The 19,962-nt window shown below is 33.2% G+C and overlaps 1 protein-coding gene across 1 annotated transcript in view; it reads right to left on the bottom strand.

Moving 5' to 3' along the window:
- The window catches only part of CNTLN (centlein), a gene marked incomplete at both ends in the record, with an annotated part of 182,794 nt that overhangs the window by 37,831 nt on the left and 125,001 nt on the right, over positions 1-19,962 (bottom strand).

The following is a 19,962-nucleotide window of genomic DNA, read 5'->3' as shown; positions in this document are numbered from 1 at the left end:
AATTAGCAGACGAGCCTTGTTAGGGATTTAGTTCAAATAAATATCATGCAAACAAACTCTCAGTCTTGTTGCACTTGACCGACAACCAACAAGACTTATTCAATCTTTGTACCAATATATTTCACATCACTCCTTTCAGAAGTAATGTTTTAAAAATTTGCCCTAATTTAAATAATATTAAATGTTGTTCTGCAAAAAGGGGAACAGAAATAACCTCCATGCTAGTGATTAACTTTGACAAAACTGTAGTCAACTGAAAGTCAAATATGGCCTAACAGCTCTCTGCTCCTTACAAGGGTTATTAAAATTCTATCTTATTATTCCATGTAAGACTGTAATACAATAGCTTAACATAAGAAACAATTGTACAAAGTGATATTGAAATACCTCAAAATGCAAAAAAAACCCCTTACATTGTGAAGAATCCTGATCAGAAACATGAGAAGATAGATGACATCTTGAAATAACTAAATGTGTGCCTGATTATATGCTGATGCCAAACGAAATACCCAACCAGAAACCAAAAAACCAAACACAAAAAAACCCTGCCAAAATCCAAAAAAACCCCCACCAAAAAAACACTCCTAAAAGCAAACAAAAAAAATCCACAAAAAAAAGGTGAAAGTTAAGTATTCTACTCTCAAGCAGTTTATTATTTAACTTACAAATTAGATTTTATACAGCTTGATATCATTAGGAAAAAAAAATCATATATATGTGTTTATAAAAACATACACTCCCATGACAATAATCTGAAGATCATATATACAGATAAAAGAGAGTCACATTAATTCCCATAATGAATGAGAAAAGAATGCATGTATATTTTGCATTAGCCTAAAAAAATATCATGGGTACAAGGAAAATTCATCTGGTATTTAAAGTTAAAATCTAACAGTATTTATTTCATATTCACCAAGCACACTTACTAAAGTCAGTGGGCATTTTACACATGTATCTGAGGTAAGTACTGTTCTTAGTAAAGGAGTTAATCTTTCCATTCCCTTCTGCGTCTGCTGTCATTATTAAACAAGAGAGTGATATTGTATTTTCTAACTGACTATTCCTTAATCTGATATATTCTTCTCATACTTAGTACATTTGCAGAGTAAAAGACAAAATAAGGACTGTTTCAATAAGAAAAACCAGCGGTAATACAGAAGGACATAGCACAGAAAAATATGAAGATTATGTTAATTTGTCCAGTATAACAAATATTTCTACATGCAGAATTTCATGATTCAGTGTCTCTATAATAAATTATTCATAAAAAGAAAAGAAAAAAAAAATCATAGCTAGATCAATATCTCTGTTCAAAATTAGAAATGCCTGTATCTGCCCAAGATAGCTCTCACAAATTTCTTAGGCTACTGCTGCTGACAATAAGCATCAGTTCTAAAACAACATGAATTGCACTGGCTAAATTCTCAAAAATTATAGAAAATATATTAAAAAAGAAAAGGCCTTCATGGGACAGGTACTAAAAATGACAGCTGGTTACAGAAATTACTTAAAGAAGTAAAAAAAAATATTTTAAAATAAGGATCTACATAAATTAAGAAACAGCATAAGAACTATGGTTGGAGTGAAAGTAGCATATGATGTACAAGAGCCCAACCCACAAGAGCAGACAGGCATGCAATTGCAATCAGACATATCACATAACTTGCCTCTTAATACTGCTGTAGATATTGTAAATGTACTACAGGACTGATATTTCTACTGCACTACTCTTTTATTTTTAATCTATTGAACAGTTATGAGAAAATCCTATGTAAATCCATATGGGATGTAAAAAACAGCCCCCCTGCCCTATCAAGTGATTTATGCCTAGAAGATACTCCTTGCATTTACTTAAGAAACAAGTTCATTATCCTAGTGTTCTTCACCACTGCCTACACTTCAGGTGAAGTTTTTAATTATTTCTTCTTTTTCAGATCCAATGAAAGTTTTGTGTGTGCACTACCACGCACAAAAATCCTGAATGACAGAGTAAAAAGAATTTACTCCAGGGGAGGAGGTCATCAGGATGAAAGGTAGAGGAATCTTAAACATCAGCTAGACCAGATGTGGGTAAAGGCAGCCTACTGCTGTTCCTCTATGATGTAGCAGCCTTTGTCTGCTGCACCTCCTCCAGAGTTTTTTTGGCTTAACAGATGTTTATAGGTTCAATATTTTAACATCCATCTATCTTAATCTCCTTGCTTCTGGTATACCCATGACACCCTGTACTGCTGTTCACAAGGAGTAAGTGATGAAAACTCAGTTTCTATGTAGTCAGTATAAAACTTCCAGTGACTCAGCAAGGCTTTTCACTGTAAACTCTCTGCTCAGAAAGACAGCTGTGTGGAAGGCCCAATGGGTTAACACAGGAAGTTCCTGCAATGGCCTATTGCTCTTTAACATCACAATCACTCTATAAGGGGCTTTGAGCTCATTTTACAGAAGTCACTATTCTACCGCAACTGGCATGTACGAATATAACATTTCTATTGGAAGAAGCTGATACTGTACTGCTGCTGAAGTCACACAATCTCACACATTTATATTTGCAAAATATATTATATAAAAATTATAAGCCAGGATGTAAATCAGGCATTCTTGACTCACTTTTTGAGCAGTGACATAATCTTACTACTCATTTTGTAAACTAAAGCTAATATACTTCAATATGTAAAAATCCCATTTTCTGTGAAGCTTCCCACCCTAAAATCCTGGCAGATGTAAACACTGCTATGTCTGTAAGAAAACTGAAGTTAACACCCATTTCTCTTTTCTCCTAAGAAACCTTCCTACAGTAGGTAATAGAATACATTTGCTATATGCATAGCTCCTATACAAAGTTCTGTCTTAGAATTTAACAGTGCTTCTATAAATGTTTTACATAGAACACTAATTTTGCACAGTTTCTGCTTAATCATGAAAAACATACAAAATAAGCAGTACTTGTTGCACATGTAAAACACACCAGAACTTTTCAAAGCATGCTTGCAGGCAAAGAGCTAGGCATTTATCATTTTACTCATTCTCTCAAATATTATTATAACATAATGATAAACCTATTTACAACATCCAATTTATTGTGTCAATCCCACTACTCCTGAATCAAAACCTTTTTCTGCCTGATGGGTCATAGGAAAAAAAAAAGTGAAAATTAATAAAGATGGTATGTAGCTATCTGAAAAGATATATGCCAGACTAAAAAGCTATGGTGAATACTTAATGTGATCATATAGAGAAAAGGCAAATAACTTCAAATCTTCGATCAAAGTTCTTTTCATGCAAGTGCTGTAAGTGGTTGATTACTTGGTATTCTAGTCATGAAGACAAAATATCAAACAGAAGTCTCTAGTGACTTAATATCCCATCCCTAAATTGAAACAAAGACCCCCCAAAAGCAAGACAAACTTCTTGTAAAATGGAGAACCTATTTGTCATTTGTCCTTCTGAAATTTTAGTAAAATCTACTGAATCATTTAGTAGTATTTTTCTTTTCAGCCAAATGCAGTTATCAGGAGCTGACTATTCCACAAAATGTCAAATAAATGAAGGTAATATAGAGGACTTTTTGCCAGTGCTTTAGCTAGTTGTTAGACTTCAGTAGCCTTTAGAGACCATTAAGTACCCTTTGGCTAATTGGCCAACGGTAGATTAATCCTCTTTTTATTCCAGCAGCACTATTTTAACACCCTTTGCACTCTGTCAGTGTAGTATCTGAATGACAAAATAATATTGTGCATGAATAATAAGCAGAAAAGTTAAATTAACATTTCATGTTTCACATGCCATACCTATGTGTCAGGGAAAAGAACCCTCTTTTAAAGCCACTGACATTCAACTTTTTTAAACAATCTCATGTTGACACCTTACTGAAGTGAATCTTCCTAATTACTGCTAATTGCCTATCAAGCAAAAAAAAAAAAATCTTTCCTTGAAGTGCAGTTGTCTAGTATAGATGAACACAGCTCCAAAGTGCATAGTAAAGACAGGCATGGCACTTGAGGTATGCTACATTATTATGAGGTCATACTAAATATGGTTTGCAGTGAACAAAGCAGCTTTTAAGGATGTTTAAGGTACTGAAAATGTCAATCTCTCATGAAGTGTTTAAATTAGTTCCCCAAAGAGAAGTACAGACATTAACCAGCAGATAAGAGGTACATTTCTCATCTCAGGTATTTTACTAAAGAAAAACATTCGGCCTATTGATAGTGGTAACACAATTGCAGTTCATCTGCTTTATAACAGCAATATTTACATTGGAATAGCCCTTTCACACATGCAAATTATAAATTCAGCTGTTATTGGAAAAACAATTTTAATCACTAACAACGACTCCTAGACTCAAAGATATTGAGTGTCTTCTTAAAACATGTACTATTACTGATCAATCATCATTTATAAAGGGCTATTTGCTGTGTAACATTTCATAAACAAAGGTTTTACATGTAATTTTAATTCAGGTTCTTACAGTTGATCTACAGCTAAATTTATTCTACAGCTTATAAAACCTAGCATTGCAACATCTGGCTACAGCAACTTATTAAATAATACAAAAAGAAAATCAGCAGAATCAGTCCACACAGGTCCTTTTTGAATTTTGGTTTGTTTTTCTCTTTTTCTAAATACTAGTAATAACACATAGATCAAGGGCAGGAAACATAACCATATTTTAAAGAAACATACAACACTCATATTTAAATGAATTGGAGTAAAAGATTCTGGGCCCAATTCTCCAAGAAATTAACTGCTCTTCTAACAAGAGACCAAAACTGTGCATTGTGCAACCAATGATTTTTCAAATAAATTAAGGAAAATAAGAAAAAAACTTAGTAATAATACAAATCACAATTTTTAAGACAATGAAACTGCTTCTGATATATGCCATCTGTATAATGATTATACCAATTCAAAGATAAAGGTTTTGTCCTGCAGCAATTCTAATTTAGCCTTCATTTTCTATCACTTCAATTTCATGTCTCTGTGCAAGTAAACATTGCTGTATCCCATGTCTAATTTCTGTACGTATTAAGAACACTATCTTGCTTTCATACTAAAGCAGATGCTGCACTCCATCTGTCCTTGCAAATTTCAAGGGAATATAAGGACTATTAACTATTTATTTAACAGTACTTACACAAGTAGTTTCATAATGATCAATTATTCGATCACAACTGTATGATTTAATTTTTGTTGTGACTGACTTTCCAAGATGGAGATGTAAACTGACAAAACATATAGATGTGCAGGACATTGTCTGAAAGACCTTAATATTTAAACAGAAAAACTACAGAACTTGAAGAAAACAATATTTATTAAAAATAAAAATAGTCAGTGTTTCAGTATATACTGTATTTGAACTTATTTGAAGCATTAATATCTGTCAGACACAACCCAGTTCATTAAAACATTTTACTACAAATAAATTAAAAATGAAAATATAACTGGAGACATTTCATGACACTGTTCCATTTGAAAATACCTGAGTATTATGGCAAGCCAGATGTGAAGATGTGGCTGAAGTTCAAAACCAATGTTTTCATGTTTCCACCACTGCTTTTAAATAAATACTAATAAATACTAGTATTCGAACACCTAACATGCCTGTGCACATCACGTATTGCTATACACAGGGAAAGACTTCCAGTTGATGCATAAAATTTTCTCCAAGACTTCCATGGCTTTATACTTACTAGGGAATTTTCAATATAAGACATGGTATCCATGCAATCTTTTGTAGTTAGGACCAGGTTTTACTGCATGGGTTTTTTACAGAATCAGACAGTATTTATCTGATTTCCACCAAACATGAGAGTTGAGGCAAACTCATAAAGATTGAATTTTTCATCTAGGGTCAGGGATAGTGCTTGCCATATTCCCCCTGCTTAATCTTAACACATCTAAGCACTGCAAATGAACTGCTTGCATGAGAGCCAGTCAGGGAATTTCACAATCCCTACAACTCATTACAAATTTAACAGCAGCAATACTAAGTATTCATATGTTTCAGATAACACATACAAATATGCTGCACTAAAACTCATTGGGGGAAAAAATTAATAATGCTTCCATCTGTTTTCCGTATAACTCACATAAAATAGAGAGAAACCAAAATGAAAATGCTATTTTAAAGACTGTGTTTAAACTTTCTTTTGATTTACCCACTTAGTTCCAAAGCATATAGCTTTATATCTTTAGAAACGAAAGTTATTTTTAAGAGAATATATAAAAGGAAAAAAAACCTGAAATAACAGAAAGAATGGTGAAATATTAATTTAACCTCTCCTCATTTCCATGTGTTTTAGAGAGTGAACCATTTTCTACTGAAATATTTCTGCATCTCTAATGTAAGTGGGCAGGAAATCTGTACTTGTTGGGAAAGCTGTTCCCTCTCCCATATTACTCTTTATGTATTATTTTCCTTTGCTCAAATTTTAGATTTTCAACTGTTAAAAACCATTCTCTTTCAACCTACTTTGAGGAAGTGATGTAACTCTTTCAAAATACAAAATTACTAACATCTAAGTAGGCTATAGGCATTCTCAGAAGTTGTTTGCAATATTCAAGGAACAAAATGTATAAAGATAGCTCTATGCTTAATTTTGTTCAATTATCTAAGTATCTCATTTTTAGCCACTTCAGATATTAATAAAAGCAGAAAAAATGTCCTCAGAAGGTCGTCTTATTTGTCTTGTGCAGACAGTTGTGTAAAAGCAAAACATTTTACATATAAATTGTATTAACAAATTTAGGTAATGGAGAAGTTCTATGCTCTCATAGAGAATGAGAAACATAGAAATAAACAACAAAGAATTGTAGAAAAAAACCTGTTAAGTATCTGGAAGGAATTTTTCTAATCACATAAAGGTGATATTATACAAATATTTATTTATTATTTACATTTTTATAAAAGTAAACAAATACACTGCTAACCACTTCTGAGAGGTATGAGAAACCTGATGACAAACATCATGGGGAGGATGCAAAGACAGTAATATTCTTCAAAATAATGAGCTGCATTTAAAAAATTATCACTAAAATGTACTTCATATAAATTAAATTGGTAATTCATCCCTGGATTCTTCTAAATGAACCCCCACAGTCTAATCTTTAATTTGTAATTTATATTATCATCAGAACTCTTGCTAAAATTACAGGCATAAATGAACAGTTAAGGGTAAAATACTCTTTACATTACTATATTATTTATATACTATTTATACCTATTTAATATCTGAAGAGACCATCACATGAAAAAGCCATGTTTTTAGTCTAATGTATAACGTGAAATATACTTTCCTTTATCACAATTATCATCAACATTATTACTCACTGGGGCAATTTATTATTTTCCCATACATGAACAGTTTGAGGACAACACTGCAATTCTAAATCCCAGCTTGAACGAGACCTACCACTACTCAGTAGTTCCCTTCTGCTGGTTTTACCAAGATGAGACTACAGACAAAATGACCCATTTTGCCTACACGATACCCTAAAGACCCCAGGATGACCTTTAAACCAAAAAATAAAGAGAAGACCTCACAGTTCAGCCACCAAAGAGCAGATGCTTCCCGAGTGCCTGAGACTCTTGTGAGATATGCTGTGGCTATGGCTAGTCTCAGTCTTCACCGCTGAGAAAGAGACTGAAGATCTTGGCACATTAGGCAGCAGAAGTAGAATGGAGTGATGCACAGTAAACCTGAGCATGATACAAGCCATGGGAACAGTCCATGACTACCTCATTAATTCCCAATTAAGCCTTAGGAAAGCAAATCAGACCATACCAAAAAATAGTAAGAAAGGATAAATATTCTTCTACCTCCTCTAGCAATTACAGAAACCATGAGGTTTAGGCATTTCAGGTAAACCAGCACCTTGCCAAAACTACAAAGTTCTCCCCTTGAGTTACAAGGACAGTAAGTGTCTGACTATGGTAGGGATGCCATAGAATCCTGGGAACTAACACTCATTCTCTGCAACAATGGGGAGTCTAAGACAGAGAATAATTAAGACAATCCAAAAGAGGAAGAGCTGTAGATATGTATTTTTAAAAAGGAAATCTAAGGTGTAGTTCTCTTGTCTCAGAAGTGTTCTTGTTGTAACACTTTTTTTTTCTACTGTTGTAGGAGATGTCTTAGTTCTTGTCTCCCATTCCTTTATGCCTAGAAAGTCCAAAAGTTCCCCCCACATAAAATAAATCAACCAACCAACCAACACAACAACAAAACAGCAAAAAAAAGTTTAAGAAGGTTCATGCATAATTCTTGGTAAAGTGGTAAGAAAGGCTTGTATTCCTAGCTATGGAGGTATGTTTCAAAATTTCTTCCTGTAGTGGAAGGGAGTAGCCAGGACAACAGAGCACCAGCATTACCTTTGAACACATAAGCTTAAAGAGAGAACTGTGAGAATGAGAAAATTTGAGAAAGATGCAAGCTCTAACAAAAATGCCAATTCCCATTGTGCAAAACAATCTAGACAAAGAAATCTCACTGTGAGACAGGTAAGACAATAGGGTCAAACAGAAAACTACTGCTTTTCAGACCTATCAGTGCAGAACTGGAGAAGGTGAAGATTCCTTGTCTGGAATCCAGAGGAGTCCAAAAGAACTCTTGTTCTTGAAGGACAAGGTGTGGGACCTGTTATTGGTCATCCTCCTTTCTGATCACTGATAAAATCTTACTAGAAACCAGAGAGCAATAAAATGCATGGAGGAAAACGAGGACTTGGAGTCCAAGGAGTAAAAGTTTTCAAGGACTAGCTTCTAGTTTGAGATCCAGTTTGAGCTTCTAGAGTTCAAACTCTTCTCTATCAAGGTATCTTTCCTGTCCTACTTATCTTTAAAGAAGACCTTCCATTTTGAGAATGAGGACAAAAAAAATTAATTGCTAAATAAGAAAGAATACATTAAGTTGTCAAGAATACATTAAACATAGCACATGTACCTAACAGTATAAGGAAAATATGCCTGAAAATTTTTGTTTAAATGCAGAGAAGATTCTCCTGGCAGCCATCTTCAGTGTCCTCAGAGAGAAAATGCGCATTATATATATGTGGTCCTTTTTGAAAAATTGAATCCATTCTCTTGAAAGGATATGAAAGCAAAAACTGACCACTAATTTTAGTGTTTTATCCATGGAAAGGTGGGTATTACAATTCTTCAGTCTTTACCATTAATCTGTTATTATTTTTAGATTTCATTAACTACAGACCTTGAACCTTTCCTCATTGTTGTTATATTTAAAACTTACCAAAGTTCTTGTTCCTTTCTTCCAACATATGATTTGTGTGCGGTGCCAAACCAAGGTGCAATATTATACAGAGTACCTTGACATTGCTGAGTAGAAAAGGAAATGTCCTCTGTGAAACTCTCTGTAAAAAATAATGCCTGACAAGCTAGCAATGGTTCTGCTATGAAGAGCAGTAGTTTGACAAGCTGGTGGCCCTCATGCTATGAAGTACCTCTGTGTTCTTAAGAAACAGACTATTTGTTCAGCCTGTGTGCCTGTGTGGATCTTTGCAAAATTAACACACATATCTGCAAGACAAAATAAATCCCACAAACAAAAAAAAAACCCGAAGCAAACAAAAAAGTCACAACCCAATCCAAAAACCAACCAACTACTAGTTTGACTTTTCCCACAACTTACTGAGTTTTACCTTATGGTGGATTTCACATATGGCAATCTTGTAAAGGGAGGGAAAACATGTAAAAATTAAGGCTTCCTATATGCATGTATTTTTTCATGACCAACAGCAACAACTCTCTCCCCTCTAGGTTTACTATTTATGTACAAGTGTTGGAAAACATTTGAAAAAATAGATATCAAGAACACTTCTGTGGTCATTCACAAGTGCTGTTTCAATTAAATCTTGATTTTGTCCTTTGGGATTCAAACTACAGAAATTATTTTTGAAAAGTAAAAGAAAATTCTTGTTAGCTTTGGAAAAAAATCCCAAGACAGCCTAGCTTAGAACACTAGTTCAACAAAATTTCTTTCTTCTTACTTTAACTAATAACTGATTTTTGAATTAAATAGAAGACTTTTAAAAATATTTTAATGTTTAAAATTGAAAAAATGTTATCCAATATAATTTTTATTTTCATCATGGCTAACTTAAAAATTGTTACTATTATAACCCCTTCGGAAAGAAAAAAATGTAAATTAAGAATTACAGCTTTCTGTGTCTTTTTTATACCTGAAAACAATTTTTTAAACTGAAACACCATCTATAAAGATGTCTGGAAAAGTGACAAATAGAGGAATAGTACATGGAAGTTTGGGATTTTGTTACATACCTTAGTTTTCAGTATTTTTTAAATGATCTGCTTCTGATATTAGCAAAAATGTGCAGTCATTCTCAATCATATTTATAAAGAAAGAAAATATGTAATTATAAATATTATGACAGATTTACTTGGAGAGACTGTCACACATCCTTTCTGACCACTATTACTTAATGAGATCTTATTGACAAACATGAACTGCCACACATCTCTACATTCAAAATAAAGCAAGGAAAGTTAAATTCCTTTAGAAAATCTCAGCAGTTTCCTACTTGTAGCTGTACAGGAATCATCCACTTGCTACAAAGAAAACAAAAAATTACACGCTTGCAATGCTTAGATGACTTTCACTGACTTAAAATCTTGCTCTCCCAAGCAACTTAAAAACCTGAGAAAACCAGCAGTATGTCTACACTGTACAGGGTGTTCCTAGTGATAATCGTACTTTCTTCAACACCTAATACAAAACACAGACATTGTTTTAACAAATACCACTTGGCTGACCTAGAAGATAGGATGGAGGAATAAGAAAGTCACGTCCAATTCCTCATGGATTCTCAGCTTGAATCCTGGATTTTGCACAGTTTACCTTATGAACATGATCCAAGTGACATTTCACAAATTCCTGGATAAATGTTGCTACACTCTGCCAGCAGAGAGACTGGCTGTGTCATGCACAGATCAATAATAGCACTATGTTTCATCAGCCTCAAAATCAAAAGTGCTTCATCTGGCAAAAGCCATGGCCCTTGAGGATCTGACATATATAAAACGAATACTGTACACACGATGTCTACTACAAAAGCTGCTAGTGTAAAAACAAGTCTAGAGACACACAGTTCAGTATATGTAAATAGGAAAATATGTATTTGTATATATAAAGAAGTTTTTAACTCCTGTTTATGAAGAGTGTCATAAATAACACAAAGCAGCAACTGAATGACAGCAATGAAACCGAACTTTTATGACGCCTGACAGAAATATAAAAAATACAGGAAAATCCAATATTCACAGTCCTTGGAGGAATTCTCAAGAAAATAAAAGAACATTTTGAACTGTACACAGTAGTATCTATGACAGTGGGCTGCAATAAAAGGCACACTAAGCTATATATCATGACTTCTGATCAAAATTATGTTAATTAAAAATATGCTTTTATCTTCTTCAGAGTAACTACTCAAAATAGAAGTCTTGAGACTGTCAGTCATTGCATACTACCTGTAGTTTCAGTCCCCAATATCGGCCTTTCTAAAATAACAACAGAAATTTGTGTCTCCTACAACTTAGGCTTCCTCATATCTTAGTCTTTTGATGACAGAGATTGTAAAGTTTTCAAATAAGTGCAGCATCTGTAGATTTTTGAAATTACTTTTTATTATAATGCCTCTCTCTCACTTTTCTCATAGGAAATTTATTTGTGGGGTTTTTTTCTTCTGCCAAAATTTATATTGCAAACAATAATTGGGGAAGTAAGTACTTTTACTGTTTTGAAGCCAAAGCCAAACATTTAACAAACTTTCTCAGCTTGAGTACTTTATTAAGATTTAAACTAAAAAAAAAAATTAAAATTAAACTGTCTCTATGCCCCCAATTAAAATGAAAAGCTCTTTCCTTAAAAAAATATCATGACTACCTCACTAAAAATGTATTTTTTAATGCTTAATTCTCTTGGTAAAATATGAAGTAAATATTAAAAAAATCATAATTTATCTTTCTTTTTCTGCATTTTCCTTTACCAACTTACATACTACCTACATCAAATACTTTAATCTTCTCTCAGCTCTGCAATCAGCAAAATTTAAAGGGATTTACAAGACTAACACAATCCTATATTCTGTGCATATTACACAAAAAAGCCATTTTTCCTTCTCTGCATATCTTCTGCTAAAGACTAATGATCTTTAAATGCTTCTCTTGCACACCACGGAATGGCAATTTCCTTTGGGTTATTTCCTTCATTTAAATACCCACCTTCCCTGTGCCATGACTTTATTTGTGTACATCTTCAGTGGTGACAGCTTCTTCCTCTGCCTTAGAATTTCTCTTCCTTATAACCTGATGTTTTAACACTATTATAGCACTCTTGTTTGGATTCAGGGAGATCCTTAAAAGCAAGTGGTTTGACTATCTTAAATTTATCATCCATGTTTACATCTATATTCTGCAGCACTAAACTCATCTTAGCATTAATTTTAAAAAAACACTGTTGCCCACCTGAACTCTATGATGTAAACTCACTTCTTCCATCACTGCTTCAGGTGAGCAAACAGTGTTACTGAAGTTGAGAATTTACCTTCCTGTTCATACTTCCCATTTATTAAGCTTATGCCAACAAATACTCTCTGTTACTTTTTCATGCATTCTACAGACCAAACATTTTTTTTATCCCTTTAACAAAGAATCTGCCCACAGGTAACCACAAGCAGCTGATTTCTCTCTAATTCTTCCTTTTTAGATTAGCTAGACAATATCACTGCAGTTGTCTGACTCCAACTGGCAAGATTCAATTACAGTCACCTAAAAATTACAGATCTCTTATCTGCTATGCTTCTATCTTTGCTATTTTTTCAACCTTCTTTTGCTAGACTGATGACTCTACAAGATTTTTTTTATCAGACATTTAAATTTGAGTTACCTGCTAACCTGCTCTCTGAAAACCTCACATTTGTTCTCTGGAACAACGTACTTTCAAATCCTCCCCATAAGTCTTCAGGTGCTTTTTAAATTAATTTAATTTGGATTCTGTGTATTAGAACTATACACATTATTTTAAGATCCGTCAAATTATGCCAGTCCAAGAAAACATATTCTTTCCACTTCTCTTATACAGACTCCAATTCATACATTTCAGGACTGTATTTTTTAAATTGGCAATTCAAATTTTTTTAAATGGCAATGGGAGTTCATGCTCAGCATTACCTCCTAGGACTCTCATTTTTCTTTTGAGTCCCTGGTTCCCAAGAGACAGCCATTCAGCCTCACTCAATGTGAAACTTGAGCAATGTATTGGTTTTCATTATGATGCAATGATTTGCTCATTAAAAACACTGTGAGATCATAACAATCCACACTCTTCATCAGACTCTGGTGGATGATTGAAAACTTAAGAGTAATTGTCAATGACCAAAGAGATCCTATTGCACTGGCTTGGATTTTTTATGCTGCCACTAATTTTTAAAAAATGATTGCAAGATTTTACTTCTAAAACAAACAGCAAAAAGACAGTCATTTATTTCATAGTATATCCAGATAAAATAGATATATAAGGTGTAAAACATTATCCTGGTGAAAATAATAATGTTATCATTGATGTGAGGGATAAACTGAAAAATTAATTTCATGGTATGTGAGATTCTGAGTAGTGAAAATGATTAAGTGATACTTATATGCATCAATTTAACCTTAAGGCATGACTTGAGACATTGAGTCTCCATTGTGTTCCATGTAGTAGCGCTTAGCTCAAATCCAAATACTATGTAAAACCAAGTATGGTGGATAAAATTTCTTTTAATTTTATTTCATATTTACACTTCAATAACCAATGACTGTTGCACAGAGGCACACAACAAAAATGAGTCAATGTGCTTATAAAACTTCTGATACTTTCAAGTCACAGAGCTATTTTGTAAACCCATGACCCTACTCATTCAACTTCTTAGAAAATGCAACTCCTCAAATAAAGAACTGTCTTTCACCAATTCCCCTAGTCCATGTACATACCTTGTTAACCATACTAAGCACTCTCCTCCACCAATCTTCTGTTCTGTATCTTTATATTGAGAAAAATTTATTTAACAAATTAGGACAGGAGCAAAGGAAAGGAAAGAAGTAACATAGAAGAGTCTATTGGAGAGTGCAGGAGAATCAACTCACTTAATGTCCACAATACAAAATTATCTCCCCAATTTCTCATGAGTTTGAAAACTTTTCTTAAGAACGTAATTGGGAAAACATTTATCTAGGCAAGGAAAGAGAGAAAAGAGTGACTGTTTGGTAAAAAATCATCACAAAAAAACAGAAAGAGAACTGGAACTTCCAAGGCAGGCTATATGGCTGATGGAAACCTATTCTGATGGAAAGCTATTTCTGGCATGTTATTTCACAATCTGTCAGAATACTAAATCAGAGAATATTAACAAAAATTTGCAGCTACATCCCCTGTTGTTGCTTCTTCTCCAAAGGCTGAAAACAAAAAGGAATCCCTCACTACAGAGAGATGTATATGCAAGATTAGACACAATAAAACTTAATTTTACCACGATAAGTAGTATGTCTTGAAATTTCCTTGAACTCTGGAAATAAGCACATGCATAAAAGGTTTAGTAAAATCACCTCCATAGTTAATAGCAGTAGTTATTAATAATGAATAATTAACGGACTGCTCTGGTAAGTAAACCTAAGAGTACTGGTCCAACTGCAACACAAACTGGTTTTCTGTGATGATCTCTTAGAAAACGAATCTGCCAGATCTGAAATGTAATCTCTTGGTAACATATGAATAATTATTCCCAAAATCAATGACCTTTGCGTGAGATTTGATGGTGAATAAATATCCTCTGACAAAACCATATATTATCTGTAGGACTTTACATAGTAGAGAAGGTTCAAGAATACAGTGTAGGTTTATACTTAATTTTAATTAATGAGCAGATCACAGTGAATTCCATAAAAGTACTCATGTGAACACAAAAGGAAATCCTATTATGATAGTATATGTTGAGTTTTTCCAGGTCTCAAGTTGTATCTTATTTGAGAATTTTTTTACAGGAAAAAATTGCAAATTGAGTTCTGTTTTGGTTCATGGTATTTTTCCCAATAGTAAGATTAAGAGACAATGCAAAGGAAATTTTGATCAAATCACTGGAAAGGTGAATTAAAAAAAGCTCATATCACATGACATTAATAACATAAAAATTACAGGATATTTTCTGTATCATCTATATAATCTAAATGTCTGTTCCATTACTATATTAAGCGACTGGATATAGATATATTAGCTATACTTGCAGAAATGTGTACAACCTCTGTAACATTACAATAACACGCTAATTCTTTTGACACAGGTTCTTTCTTCTAATAAAGAAAAATGCTTTTTAGCATTTGTAAATAATACAGCAATATAAATTGTACTGATTGTAAGTATATTCTCTGAACTTCATGTTGTTTTCATAATTTTTTATTAATAATATCTTTTTCTAGGGTTTACCTATCTCTAACTTATTCCATTTTGACATAAGTCTAGTGTAAGTCAAAAGAAGCACAAATCTAGTAGTCCTAGCTCGCTCATGCCAACTGTTCTTTTTAATTTTTGAATGAGACTCACTTCCTACTTTAAATGCTGTTTATCAATGATGCAACAGGCCTATTGTAATTTTTCTTCAAAGATCAATATAAATTGCAAAAAGTATTTCGCTTTACTTTTGTTTCATAATGACACACAGTTTCATGATAAATATATTTTATATATAGATCCATTAACAAAACTGACTTCAGCATGCTGTAAGCATCTGATGCAGCAAAATATCAAAATAATTAAAATGTTCTGATGTAGATACACTTTAAAAGGTCAGTTACTTTCATGTTTACCCATGGCTATTACTTATTTTATTTCCAAGTCAACTTAAGGAACAATACGGCATCAGTGGTCAGAGGCACCATTACAGATTTAGTAACTGTACTGTTTGAGCAAACATATTTGACTAGCTGACTATTTCATTCAAAGTAGAATTTTGGAATAGGACTTGAAAAAGGTGAATTCTAGCCTCAGAGGTCACAGAGCATTTTCTGTCTCTGTTTCCAGCCTTTTAAACTGTGACTGCATACCCTGATGTTTGATTTACTAGGTTCAGCAAAGCTTTAACACAATTAAAACAAAACAGAACCTATTCTTCTCAATATTATCAATTTAAAGCCTTCCAAAAATCACAAGTAGGGCCCAGAAATTAAAATTAAATTAAAAAACCTTGAGGCTTGAAGTACATTACAGACAATTTTTCCTCCTACAGGTAATGTTCCAGCTCAGGTGTGAAACAACACTGTGAGTCTTTCTCTCAAGAACACATAGACTGGGAGTGTGTTTTGAGCTTTTACCTATATACTGTGCCTGCAAAGATGCATATAAACATAAACATATTTCAAGATCCATATAAACAAGGGTAAAAGCAGTGTGATGTCAGAAGTAAAAATCAAAATTTTTCAATTCAGTTTTGAGAAAACATCAGTCTCGTGCAGATACATAGTTTATTTCAATTATTAGGTAAATCTCTGCTGTCTCAGATCGTATTTGCAAACTCTGGAAAGGTCAGCAGTATATCCTGGTTTATCATAGGTTTATCCCTTCTGGTTTACCTTTCAACTTCTGGTTTATTTTAAGAAAAAGAAGAATAGAAAATTTGCTGGTATGATTTTTAAATATTTTTGAGAAACTTTGTTTACTTCTTTTGGAGTACTGGGTCCAAAGATTATAGTTCCCATAAATTAACCTAAACTACTCTTATTAAGAGTAGCTGGGACAAGATTATCTATATGCTTCAAAAGAAGAAGAGAGAAATCATGATTCTCCTCGTGTTTTTGACAACAGACTTTGCCTAAACAGCTTCACAGAATTCTTTGGTTGTTTCATTACAATCTGTGATGAATGCGGAGAGCTGCAGAAATGATTTTGCACCAAGTTTTTCAAAAGTGTCAAATATGATGTATACAGGGTTTCTATTTTTAAGATAGAGGCAAGCAAGAGGTTACAGACTTAACCTTGCCATTTAAGAATGGAAAGGGACATTGTTTAACAGAGCAGAAGCAATTTGAATTCTTATCAGATTATTTTCCACCTTATGTGGTCATCAGCATCTCTGCTTTTTCTTTCTTTTACTACTTATATATATATATATGAAAGTCAGAATTCCTGCATATGCTATTGATGTAGCAGCAACTTCATGCAAAGTTTATTTCTATTAATTACTATTTTTGATTAACTTAAAGACTTCCAAATTTCAGTAATTCTAAAACATTCAATAAAATGTTATCATTCAGATCGTCTGTAGATATAATTAAAATAATCTAATGTACATAATGAGAAATATCTATTTATGCTACCAGAGAAAGAAAAAAATCCAAAACTCAACTTAGAAGAGGTGACACTAAATGTAGAAACTTTCATCAACTTAATAAAAATACACAAATGATCTGGAGTAAATCCATGTAAGAGACTTCAAATGTATAAAACCAGGACATTTATAAAAGTGTTTCGACAGGAAATAACTGGATAGGTTTACTACCATTTCTAACTGGACTACATTTATCTAGAAAGCCCACAAAATCTGTCCAATTACACATTTGCTGGAATGAACAAAACATGGGGAAATTGCAAAAGCAGTTCCAGCTACTGCAGGATAATTACAAGTAAAATTCCCTCTATAGTTTCAATTTTTTTTCCTAAAATTTACTTTAAGGAAACCACAAACATACAACTGTTACATATATATATATATAAAAAAATATATAATAGTTATATTAGGTGTAATAATACATCTTTAGAGAGTGAAAAATCTTTAATGAAAACCAAAATTTAAGTGATATCTTTGCATAAAATAATACTTCAATCAATAATTTCCAATGCGTCTAAATTTATCATCAGCTTCTTCTTTGTTTCAGTGCAATTGAATAATACTAAATTGGCCGATTTACTTTTATTTGGGTACATAAGAGAAGTGAAGCTGTGATGCTGGTTTTGCAGATGCAACACCGAACTCTGGCCTATACTTTGATACACTGAGCAATAAAAAATAGTCAAGAGAATATGTAAAGTAAGCCACAACCTTTAAAGAATAAAAAGCTTTCTTTAGCACTTTACTTTTCTACTTTTCATGCTCATACCTTTCTATGCTTGAGATAATCTACTAGATAAACGAACTACGATCTCAGGGGAAAAGAGTTCCCTTATAATTCAAAGAAAAGTGGAAATCAAATAGCTAAAATAAAGTTTGGAGGTATATTCAAAATGCTGTCAGAAAAAAAAGTGTAGTCTTGCTCAGATTTAAAACATGCTTCTAAAAAAAATTAAAAGCACCTTCTCAGTTCAGTAAAAGCGTAGCAATATATCAGCAGGAAGGCATCTGAAAAAAACTTTACTTAAACCTTCACATTATCCTCTTCAAAGAATGTGTTGGCATTTGACCAGCCGACTTCTTCTTATTCTGAGATTCAGTTTTCCTGCTGAAGTAGACTTACACAGGCACTATGCTGCAATTCTCCACAGTATTCGTAAAGAAATGCAGCTTTCCTATGACATCACCTGAGAAATACTGGAGATGCAAAAATATGGTACATTTGAGCAGTGGACCTTTGAATAGGCTTCACAGGAATAAGGGAAGCACTAGTGACTTAAACTGCTTAAGGTTTTAATTTCTTATTCAATATACTCTTCTGGATTTTTGCCACAGGAATGACATTGCATAAAACTAATTATGATTGCTGAGTTGTATGCAATAAAGATAGAAATGAATAGACGGAATATTAAACCTTAGAGAAAAAATCCTGAATTTTTCCAACAATTTCTTTTAAAAGCTTTTCTTAGAAACCATGGCTTCCACATTAAGTATCTGCTCCAGCTGCGATTTCTATACACCAATAACAAAATGTAACTACTGTACTTCTTGTACAGATGGTCTTGACTCAGTGTTAATGTGAATCCTTGGAGAATGCAAGTGTTGATTCTCAGATGTGCAGTCACTTCACAGCCATTTTTTTAAAATATGCAAGGAATTGCTTTTGCAGAAATCAAACAAAGCTAGATATCTACATTACTGCAAAGCATTTATAAGGCCAAACAAAACCAGAACTTAAATCCAGAATTCTGAACTCTTAAGAGCAGAAAAATATACACTACATACACGCCTGGGTGGATTTTCAGGAAAAATACACAAAACCATGCATGTATATGTTCTGAAAATCAGCAAATATTAAACAGTCCTTAGGTTGCATGAACTGTAAAATCTGTCTCAAAATGAACATCTGGAATATTTAAATCTTAAATCTAGAGTTGATCTTCTAGAGTCCCTGGAGACTAAAATGAAGGACTGACTGCAGAAACATCTGTCCTTGTCTACTAAAGGATTTATTTTCTTAGATAAATTCAGGCAAAATGGCATCTTGTCCAAGCCATGATGTTAATGTTAACAGTTGCTGGACTACTAAACTTACCTTAGCCTAGGACCAAAAGTTCACTATTAATAAAAGTTTACCCAGAACTTCCTGGTTATGGCAGTTAACAGTAGATGCGTATTTTTGGATATTAGTAATTTTAGCACTCTTGAAGTATTTAAGATTTTTTCCAAATCTAGAGATTGTGTATTTTTTTCCCATGGTTTGACTGCTTGTTTTTTACCTTATACCTCTCAAAAAAAATCTAAAACCTAAAGTAACGGAAGTATTGACAAAAAACCTTAACAAACATTCTTTCCCTTGCAGTATCTTAAAACTTCACTTCTAGATAGTATTTCTTACAAAAAAAACCACCAACCCATACAAGTCCCCCACACAAGTGTGCTTTAGAACCATTAGATCTGTCTGAATCAGGGTTCTCTCTCTAAAACATGACTGTACCCTGCAGTGACTGTGTAGGTTCTTTACCTCCTTAATTTTCACTTGGCAAGTAGCCCAAGCCTCTGCTTTAAATT

This window comes from Fringilla coelebs, assembly GCF_963513975.1.
Source record: "Fringilla coelebs genome assembly, chromosome: Z".
In the NCBI taxonomy this organism is placed as follows: Eukaryota; Metazoa; Chordata; class Aves; order Passeriformes; family Fringillidae; genus Fringilla; species Fringilla coelebs.
Note: the sequence above shows the minus strand (reverse complement) of the source record. Positions and strands in the feature narration are given on the sequence as shown.